The sequence below is a fragment of the Macrotis lagotis genome, chromosome X (assembly GCF_037893015.1).
Source record: "Macrotis lagotis isolate mMagLag1 chromosome X, bilby.v1.9.chrom.fasta, whole genome shotgun sequence".
Lineage (NCBI taxonomy): Eukaryota > Metazoa > Chordata > Mammalia > Peramelemorphia > Peramelidae > Macrotis > Macrotis lagotis.
Window position 1 is genome coordinate 118,893,767 of NC_133666.1, and position 11,543 is coordinate 118,905,309.

The 11,543-nt window shown below is 35.9% G+C and overlaps 1 pseudogene; it reads right to left on the reverse strand.

Moving 5' to 3' along the window:
* Positions 1–7,891: 7,891 nt before the first annotated feature.
* LOC141500681 (V-type proton ATPase subunit e 1 pseudogene) lies at positions 7,892–8,409 on the reverse strand (annotated as a pseudogene).
* Between the last annotated feature and the right edge of the window lie 3,134 nt (positions 8,410–11,543).

The following is an 11,543-nucleotide window of genomic DNA, read 5'->3' on the forward strand; positions in this document are numbered from 1 at the left end:
TGGTTAACTGATACTCCTTTCCTCTTAAGGGAAAGAAATGAGATAGAATCCCCTCAGATCATGTTTATCTCCACCCATCTGATTTGGCTTTGGATAGAGCCTTGCCTTTGATTACTGCCTCCATGCTCCAATTCTTCTCTCCCCTTCCCACTCACCACTCTCACCTCTCCTAACCACCACCCCCCACCAAGGTTATGAAAAGAGAATTTAACTTTCAAGTATCCAAGGAAACAATAACAATGGTTTCTTTTTTTCCAGAGGCAAGAGCCCATATCAACAGGGATCTTTTTTCTGTTTTTAATTTTTTGGGGGGAGGATTGATTATAAATTAAATTATAAATATAAATAAAATATAGAAATAACAGCTTATCAATTCCTCAGAGGAACCCAGTCACCAAACTGTAAAGAATACTTGTGAAAACCAAATAATGTCAGTCTTCCCCTTTTGTTCTATGTATGCAACTTAAAGATACAAAACAATTGAGATCGAGTTCATTTTTTTTAATGGGAAAAGTCAGATTTCAAATACTACTGAAGTAGTAAGGAACAGTTTAAAAGAGAAAGGCTATTTTGGATTCAAATGACTATTCTTTTTTTTTTTTTTTTTTTTTTTTTTTAGTTTTTTTGCAAGGCAAATGGTGTTAAGTGGCTTGCTCAAAGCCACACAGCTAGGTAATTATTAAGTGTCTGAGACTGAATTTGAACCCAGGTACTCCTGACTCCAGGGCCAGTGCTTTATCCACTGCACCACCTAACCACCCCAAAATGACTATTCTTTCAGACAGAAGGGCGGGAAGAAGAAAAAATGCAAAGGAAAGGTACTCTCTAAGTCACATATTGGGGAGGGAAAAGTTGAATATCATACTGCAGTTCTTTGCTATATGACAGCATTTATTTGGAAATATCTTGTATTTGCTTTGAAGGTATTTTGTATTTATTTACATAGATGCAAATTATTTCATTTTTTTAAAAAAGGGATCTTTTTTAAGAATCATCTTTGAATTTTCATATGTAAATCCATCAAATCTGACTCTTCATGACCCCATTTGGGGTTTTCTAGGCAAAGATGCCATTTCCTTCTTCAGTGACAGATGAGGAAATGAGGTAAACAGGGTCAAGTGACTTGCCCAGGGTCTCACAGCTATCTGAGGCTAGATTTGAACTCAGAAAGATAAGTCTTCCTGACTCTAGACTCTTCAGTCTATCTAATGTTTCTCCTAGCTGTAGCTGTCAGTGTGGGTACATAATAAATGGTTAATAGAAGTGTGTTGACTCACCCATCAATCAATTGTTTCAATAGAGGAAAAGGCTCTTCTCCAAGATGTCTTTCACTCATAAATTAATATTACACAAAATTCCTTAATGGAGGCAACAAGAAACGTAATTTTCTTCAGTCCTCTTGTCAATATAGAATATGTAAATAGCAATATAAAATATGTAAATACATGTGTTTTGTCTCTTTAAGGCCTTTTCCATAAAAAAATATAAAAAGACATTAAAAGGTGCTTTGTGGAAAAGATTTATATTTTTTCATTATCAAAAAGACTTTTGCTTCTTGTGGAATGAATCTTTTGATGGGGAAGAAAGGAAGAGAATAAGCTTTTATATAGTGTGCCAGGCACTTTATAAACATCTCATTTGAGCCTCAAACCTTGCAAAGTGGGCTGTTAAAATCCCCCAAATTATAGTTGAGGGAAATGAAGCAGAAGTTAAGTGATTTGCCCAGTTACATAGTCTGAAGTCACATTTGAACTCAACCCTTCCTGCCTTAAGGCCAGCATTCCAGCCACTTTACAAATTACTTAATACTAGTAGAAAAAGATATTTTTACTATAAACTATTAAAACATGAAGAAACAGCATTTGGAAGGAATTTTGGACTGTTTTGGAGAAAAAAATGACCTGTAGTATAGATTTGAAGACTCAGATCTCTCTCTCTTTCTCTCTCTTTCCTTAATACAGAGTTTGGGGGAACAGTTCAACACTATAAAGAAAGAGAAGAAGTCTTTTATTAAAATCTAGATAATTGGGAGAGAGAAGAATCACAGTTACAAGTTCCATGGATACTAAAAATTACCTTGTTGGACACTTAAGAGGAGTGTGTGATGGGTTTTACACAAAATGTGCATATATTAATACTATTCCTACTAAAAACCAAGAGCATGAGAAATCATATGAACATATGGAGACTGAAGTATGGTTTTAAAAAGGAGTGTCTGTTAATAAATGTTTTTGATTGCTCATTTAATAGAAATTTGGAGATTTTTGACTTTTTAAGTAAAAGATAAGTCACTGAGGATTTTTTCCCCATTGAAACCATTGAATGACAACTACTACAGAAGAAAAGGAAGAAAAAGATACCGGAGAAAAGAAATGACAACACAACAGGGGGGGCTGAAAAAGCTGCTTCTAAATGGCATTTGGGGGAGGGAAGGGGCAGCTCAGAAGAAGCTGCTGCGGTGGCTCCTGGTTGGTCAGAGAGAACAGATTTCATTGACCAAGAGGTCCAGGGAAAGCTCCTGACTGCCCTTCACACATCTAGAATTGGAGAAAGGTGAAACTTTTCACAAGCACTTGATGCTCTTTGCTGCCACTTCAGGCTTGGGAAGGAAAAGCAGAAGAGCTTGGGCGGTGGTTTCAAGAGTGACTCTGATCTTGGTGCTGTCTTCTTTATTCTGATTGGATAACTTAGCATCAGGGTAAGTGAATAATAACTGTCTGAGATGGTCTGTACATGTAATCCAGAGAGCCAAATTGGCAGTTCAGCTTGAAAGAGCATGATTTGATCACCTTAAGAGTTAAGACTTTCTAAACAACCTTTCAAGTGCAATGATTATTTGAAAGGGCTTATAAAACATTGTGTTATAGTAGGGAGGAGACAGAGTGGGAGAGAATCAACAATCAAGGAGTGATGCTCATGGTCACCGGATGAACCAGTAACACTAAAGCCTGCAAAGTATAGTTGTGAGTTGCCTTAACACTTGAGTTTTCCTCTCATGTGTTTTCCTGTCAAGTTCCTATAAAGGTGTATCCATTCTTAATCATATAGTTATTGAGTAAATTGATGAGAGTATGATCAAGTTTATATGTATTTTATATAATTTTTAATATTTATACATTTGCTTTAAAATATTAGTAACCATAATATTTCTTTTGCTTTATTATTAAGTGAATGGCAATTATTGTGAATGACTGGTTTTGATGATAGAAAACATATTGAATATAGTCTCAAGAATTAGAGAAGTGAGTAAGGAAAGTATATTTTCCTTCAACAAGGTTATCCTAGGACCTTGTGAGAGTTTGAATTTAGCTTTTTGGCAGCTGAAGAAGCAAATCAAATCTAGGGTTGTATTATTTTCACACACTTCAAGTAACAGGTGATGAAACTTCTATCTTGTGTCTAGATCTAGGTGGCTCAGGAGTTAGAGTAATGGACTTTAAGTCAGGAAGATCTGTGTTCACATTTGACCTCAGATATTTACTAGTGTCCTTGGTCAAGTCACTTAACCCTGACTGCCTCAGTTTCCTCATCTGTAGAATGGGGGTCTTTATAGCACCTACCTTCCAGGGCTGTTGTGAGGATAAATTGAAATAATATGTGTAAAGTGATTAGTACAGTACATAGTAGGCACTATACAATTGCTAGCAATTATCATTATCCCTGCTATAATATTTGATTTTACATTGGCGGGGGGGGGGGGGGGGGGGGGAGACATTGGAATAGGCCACAGACCTTGCCATAACTGTCACTATATCCTGAGAAAAATTAATATGATGTGGTATTATTGAATAACTAATATTATTCTGTGATACATCCTTTATGTCTTTTGCCAGACCCCACTTCTGAAGAGCCAGTAATATGTTCACTCCCAGATCCCAAATCAACTTGGGTTGGCCCTCCCAAGTGGGACCCTCACTTGTGTTTACCCTGTAGACAAAAGCCAGTTTGAACTTGACCTTTACCAAGGGACAAGTCTTACTAACTGATGGAGAGGGATGAAAGCTTATTGGGATAGTTGTTTTTCTAAATGAGGTTGCTAAAAGCAGCCGGGTCTCATAAAACATATCCAATTCCTTAAATGTCAAAGAGGGGTACAATCAACCCCATCTGAAGACCAGTCCACTTTCTCCAGCTGCAGACTATTCCTATCATTTGAAGATTACTTCTGCCTCCCAAAGGTGATGCAATAGAGAGGAGATGAGAAATCTTTACCCACCTCCTCATTAAAATATATACCAACTGGTTTTGCCTAGCCTTTGCCAGGGGAGGTTCAAATGATGTACTGTCAGGTGAATCAAAAGAAAGATACATATAGGTTTAAAAGACTCTGTTTACCCTTATTCTGGGTCTTTGGTCATTAAGAGAGATCCATGTAAGGGACTGTTATGTGTGGGAGTATTGGCCTGAGGAAGTAAACTTTTATCATCTGGTGTCCTGGAGCACCTGAGCATTGTTTTACTGGTTGATTGGAGAGTGCCATGGGAGTGGGAGTGGACTGGGGACTGGGGAGGATATTTAAGCACTTGTATTTGGTTTAATAAATGAAAAACTTGCCATCTTTGTCTCCCACCTCTTCAATGTTTGCCTGAGAACTTGACCAAGGCTGGACTGAGTCAAGTCATAGTTTAGGAATAAAGGATAAGCTAGTTACTAGTCACTCAACAGATCAGTGACTCAATTAACTGGTTATTACTAGCCTGATAAATTGATTGATCATGCTTGGAATTTTGTTTTGCAGAATTTCAATCACAGTAGTATGTTTAACTACCCTAGTAGTTATTATCATGTAGACTATCCACTGAAGAATCCAAATGGAAGTGTTTTTTTTTTCAATTAACTGGTATTTATTTTCAGTTTTAAATAGTCTGGCAGAAAGATAAACAAGAGGGGGAAATATAGAACTGAACAAATTGCTGGAGAACTTAAAGATACATGGCATCTTCTAAATAGTACTACAAATATCCAAACCACATGATTATCTCAACAGATATAGAAAAAAGTCTTTTTTACCAAGTATAATACTTTATTATGCTAAAAATCCTACAGAGTATTGGTATAGAGGAATCTCTTTAAATATCATAAAAAAGCACCAATCTAAAATAAAAAGCAAGCATCATATGTAATAAGGCGACACTAGAACCTTATTTTTTTTTAGGTTTTTGCAAGGCAAATGGGGTTAAGTGACTTGCTCAAGGCCACACAGCTAGGTAATTATTGTCTGAGACTGGATTTGAACCCAGGTACTCCTGACTCTAGGGCCGGTGCTTTATACACTGCACCACCTAGCTGCCCTAGAACCTTTTCTAATAAATATGAAAGTATAACAAGGATGTTCACTCTCCCCACTATTATTTGATATAATTTTGGAAATGGTAGTAACAGCAATAAGACAAGAATAAGAAAGTAAAAGGCATAAAGAAGGGTAATGATGAGATAAAACTATTCCAATTTGCAAATAATATGATGGCCCATTTGGAAATCCTAGAGATCTTCCAAGATAATTAAAAGAAAAGCTTCAGTAAAGTTGTTTGTTTGCAAGGCAATGGGGTTAAGTGATTCACCCATGGTCACACAGGATTTGAACTTGGGTCCTCTTGACTCCAAGGCCCATGCTCTTATCCACTGTGCCACCTAGCTGCCCCAAGCTTCAGTAAAATTGTAAAGTACAAAGCAAAGTCTCAAAAATCACTATATAATAACAAATTTCAAGCAACTAAATAATAAAAAGGGATATTCCATTCCAAAAAATTATAAAAGACTTAAAATATCAATCTACCAAAGTACATCAAAGACTTTTATAGACCCAATTACAAAGTGTTCCTTAAATAAATAAAAAACAACTTAGGTAGTTGGAAGAATATTTAGTACTCAAGGCTAGGCTGAGCCAATATAATAGAAATGACAAAACTACCAATGTTAATTTCCTGTTTTAATGCTATACCATAAAGGAGATACTTTTTATAACTTGATAAAACAGTAATTGGAAAAATATAAGATCTAGAATATCAAGGGAAATGAGGAAAAGAAATAGAGATAAAGGAGGATAAGCATGTTATACCTCAAACTATATGATAAATAAATAGTCATCAAAACAGTTTGATATTTGGTTAAAAACTGATGCCATAGATCAGTGGAATAGACTAGATAAGTGAGAATCAGAAACAGTTGGACTCAATAACTCAATATGTGATAAAGTAATTACTCAGTATTTGATAAAGAGCAGGAAAACATGCCTTACAAGATAAAAACTGCTGGGAAAACTGGAAAGTGGTATTGCAAAAGTTCGGCTTAGGTCAACACTTGATGATATATTTCATAATACATTTAAAATGGATATGTAACCCATAATATTAAATATCATGTTATAAAAAATCAGAATAGAAACATCAGATATCTCTCATAAGAATGGGTAGGAGACATATTGTTAATGAAACAAGATATAAGAATAAGTACAAAAGATAAAATAGATAGCTTGGATTACATGAAACTGAAAAGCTTTTCTACAGATAAAATTAATGCATGTAAAATAAAAAGATAAGTGGCAAATTTCTGTAAGTTATGTGGTGTTATGCATACACATATTTCATAAGTATACACACACACAACAAAAAGAATGCTCCAAATCACTAATAAAAGCAGTTCAAATCAAGACAATTTTGAAAAACTTAGAAAGACTTACAAGAACTGATGAAGTGAGCAAAACCAAGTGAACATTGTACACATTAACAGCAACATTGGGTGATCAATGGTGATAGATTTAACTTTTCTCATCAATATAGTGATCAAATTCACTTTTAAAAGATTTGTGTGTATGGAAAGGACTTTTAAAAAGACTTGTGTATGGAAATTACATCCATATCCACAGAAAGAACAATGGAATCTGAATGCAAACCAAAGCAAATTACTTTGACTTTTTAAAATTTGTTTTATGTTTTTTTCTTTCTTAGGATTTTTTCCCCTTTTGTTCTGATTCTTCTTTTATAACATGACTAATATGGAAATATATTTAACATGATTGTACGTATGTAACCTATATCAGATTACTTACTGTGTCATAGGGAGGGGAGGCAGGAAAATATGGGATTCAAAATCATAAAAAATGAATGTTGAAAATTATCTTTGCAGGTAATTGAAAAAAATTTAAAAAGACAATTCTTAGTTTTCTCATATTATGCAAATTATCAAAGATGACAATTTGATCATCATTAGCACAAAATTACTGCATTTCAATGTTGAATTAAGTGATCTTAGTGACAGAAGTTTTGTACTTTATGAATGGACAGAGACCAGCCTGAGAAATATTTTGGTTTGCTTATTATTGATCTTTAAAATTTTATTTGTCATATTCTGATACCAGAGTAATGACATGCTTTTATCATGTTTTTGTCTAACTTTCATATCACTCTTTATTTTTCTCTTATGAATTTTATTGTTGAGTTATTTGGTTCATATGAATCAAGAATGATTACTTTTTCATTTAAAATAAAACATTTCTTTTACATTAGGAAATGCCTTTTAGGTTATTTCAATTTTTTCTTTTCATTTCTGCATATATTCTTATTTTTAAGATATATTTCTTCTATGTGGTAAATGGTTTCCCCCCACTTCCATTTTTTTTCTGTAGAAAGCAGAAAAAATAATTTATTCCAAAGGGAGATAGAAATTTAATTTTAAACTCTTTGGAAAATACAGTTCAATAAAGCTCCAATACCTTTAGAGTACATTTTTCCTCTGAACATGATCTCCTGGTGATTAACAAAACTGTAGCCATTCATCTTGCTGTCGGAGTCTTATGGCTAATGGTCGGGGGGAGGAGTTCTTCAAGTTCTTGGATGTAAATAGGGAAAAGTGAACAATACAACTCATGAAAATCACATTCTTCTGCATCGGAAGAGTCCATATAGCTTTGGGTTATTTGGCATGTACTTTAGATAAAGTAGGCACACAGTTTGACAAAGACTAAACTTTTTAAAAGTATGTAACAGAAAAACAAATACTGAGCTTTAGATTAAGACAAAAATTCAAATATAGTTTAAATATTTAAGGCAGCTGGTCTCCAAAAAGATGAATTAAGGCAGTCTTTGGATTAAGAAGTACTTTAACAAGTAGAAGATGTATCTTCTTTCCATAGATGATGGAGAATTGCATAGATCATCCTCTTCCTTAAGGCCAGTGATCCTTGAGATACCAAATGGTTTCATTGTGTAACTCTGGTCCAAAGAGAGGGTTGAGCTGCGCCAGAATAGCAATCAGCCAAAAGAGGTAGCAGCAAACAGAGGAGGTTATCAGCATGGTGATGATAACACCTCTGTTGGGGCCTTTGGGGATAAAGCAAGGAACCAGGAAGGTGACGACCCCCTAGAACACGCTCATCACGGTGATGGGCACCAGGAGGCCGGGGTACGCCATAGCTGCCAGCATTCTCCTCCGACCCGCTTGACCCCCCCACTTCCATTTTAGTGGGGTTTTTTAATCCATTCTCTTCTGTTTACATTTTGTCTCTGTCTTTTCTTTGTAACAGGAATTTAATTTTCATCTCTATGCTGATGACTACAACTCTGGGCTCATTTCTAGATTCAATCATACATCATCAATTGCCTGCTGGACATTTTAAACTGAAGATCCCCACGAGTTTCTGACTCAAACTCCTCCCCCCCCCCCCAAGGATCACTTCCATTTTCTGAACTTTCTTATATCTACTGAAGGCAAAATGATTCCTTTTAGTCATCCCCATTCATAATCTCATTGTTGTCTTAGATTCCTTATTTTTTTTTTTTAGATTTTTCAAGGCAATGGGGTTAAGTGGCTTGCCCAAGCCCACACAGCTAGGTAATTATCAAGTGTCTGAGGTCGGATTTGAACCCAGGTACTCCTGACTCCAAGGCCGGTGCTCTATCCACTGCGCCACCTAGCCGCCCCAGATTCCTCATTTTCACTCCAATCATTTTCCAAATATTTAATTTCTACTTCAACAACTTACATCTATTTCCATCTTTTCATTCATATGTCCACCATCTTGGTTTATGCCTTCTTCACTATACAACTGGCCTATTGATATAGCTTTGTGGTGGTCTCCCTACCTTGAGCTTCTCTCTCTACTCCAATTCATTCTCCTCACAGCTGCCAAAGTTATTTCTATAAGAATGGATTTTTTTTAAGTTTTTGCAAGGCAAACGGGGTTAAGTGGCTTGCCCGAGGCCACACAGCTAGGCAATTATTAAGTGTCTGAGACTGGATTTGAACCCAGGTACTCCTGACTCCAAGGCCGGTGCTTTATCCACTATGCCACCTAGCCGCCCCTCAAGAATAGATTTTAATAGATCTTTAATCAATAAATCTTGATGGCTCTCCATTGCCTCTAAAATCAACTATATGTAATGCTTCTCTCATACATAAATGAGAGCATCAGGGATCTAGGGACTGGAAAGAACATATTTGTGCTTTTTTGCTTGTTGAGAATAGTGAAGTTTTAGTCTTACAATGGCAAAAGAGAGTACCAAAGATTTGACTTTGATGATAGTGGGGAACGATGAAGACTAGGCAAGACAATGTCCCAACTTTGGTTTGCATGATAAACATTCCCAGAGTAGGGTAAACCGCAAGTCCAACTCTCTGTGCTAACAGCCAGGGACCTTGCATTCAGAACAGGCATGAGAAATGAATGTCTGTTGGTGAGAATTCTTTTTTTTTACAAGGCAATGGGGTTAAGTGACTTGCCCAAGGTCACACAGCTAGGTAATTATTAAGTATCTGAGTCTGAATTTAAACTCTGGTCCCCCAGACTCCAGGGCCGGTGCTCTATTCATTACACCACTTAGCTGCCCCAATGTTGGTGAGAATTCTGAAGGGTTTTCCAGAAAAGAGCAAAACTTCATTCTTCCACAATGTTCTTAACTCAAACAGGTTGTGTGATAGTAAATATAGGGAGATATGCCTTCTAAGTGGCTTAAAGACCTCTGAACCTGTGACTGAATTGTTTGTGTTGTTGCTGTACAGTGTACAGAGACAATCTAGCTATACCAGATCTAAAATTATATTTATAAAGCATCACTCATCAAAACTGCTTGGTAGGGGAGGCTAGGTGGCGCAGTGGATAGAGCACCGTCCCTGGAGTCAGGAGTACCTGAGTTCAAATCCCGTCTCAGACACTTGATAATTACTTAGCTGTGTGCTCTTGGGCAAGCCACTTTACCCCATTTGCCTTGCAAAAACCTAACAACAACAACAACAACAACAACAACAAAAACTGCTTGGTACAGGCTAAGAAACAGAGTGGTGGATCAGTGGAATAGATTAGGTGCAAAAGAAACAGAATAAATGAATATAGTTATCTACTGTTTGATAATCCCAAAAAATTCCAGCTTCTGGGCTAAGAAATAAAAACTGCTGAGAAAACTGGAAGATAGTATGGAAGAAACTAGACATAGACTAACATCTCATACCCTAAACCAAGAAAAGGTTGAAATGGTTACAGGATTTAGACTTAAAAGTTAATATTATAGGCCAAGTGGGCAAACAAGGAATGGTTTACCTGTCAGATCTATGGAAAGGGGAGCAATTTATTACCAAAGAAGAAATAGAGAACATTGTAGAAAACAGACTGGATAATACAATTACATTAAATTTAAAAAGTTTTCACATAAACAAAACCACTGCAACCAAGATTAAAAGAATTGAGTAAATTGAGAAACAATTTTTACAACTATTGCTCCTGACAAAGGACTCATTTCTAAAATATATAGAGAGAAATGAGTCAATTGTATATTAAAAAAAAGTCATTCCCCAATTGATAAATGGTCAAAAGATATGGAAAGGCAGTTCTCAGATGAAGAAATCAAAGTTATCTATAATCATGTGAAAAATTGCTCTGAATCATTATTGATTAGAGAAATGCAAATTAAAACATCTCTGAGGTACCACCTCACACCTCTCAGATTGGCCAATATGACCAGAAAGGACAATGATTAATGTTGGAAGGGATGTAGGAAATCTGGGACACTAATACATTGTTGGTGGAGCTATGAACTCATCCAACCTTTCTGGAAAGCAATTTGGAATTATACCCAAAGGGCAATAAAAATGTGCATTCCCTTTGGGTCTATATCCTGAAGAGATTAGGAAAAAGGGTAAAAACACCACTTGCACAAAAATATTCATAGCAGTTCTTTTTGTAGTGGCAAAGAATTGGAAACTGAGGGGATACCCATCATTTGGGGAATGACTGAATAAATTGTGGTATATATATGTGATGGAGCACTATTGTTCCACAAGAAATCACGAGGAACAGGAAAGCAGAAAAGCCTGGAAAGATTTGCATGAATTGATGCTGAGTGAAATAAGCAGAACCAGAAGAACATTATACACTTTAACAACATAGGGTGATGATCAACTATGATGGACTTGTTCATCTCAGCAGTACAATAATCAAAGACAGTTTTAAAAAAGACTTGTGATGGAAAATGCCATCTATATATAGGAAAAGGAACTGTAGAAAAGGAACTGTGGAGTTTAAAGCTTGTTATCTTCAATTTTTAAAAATTGTC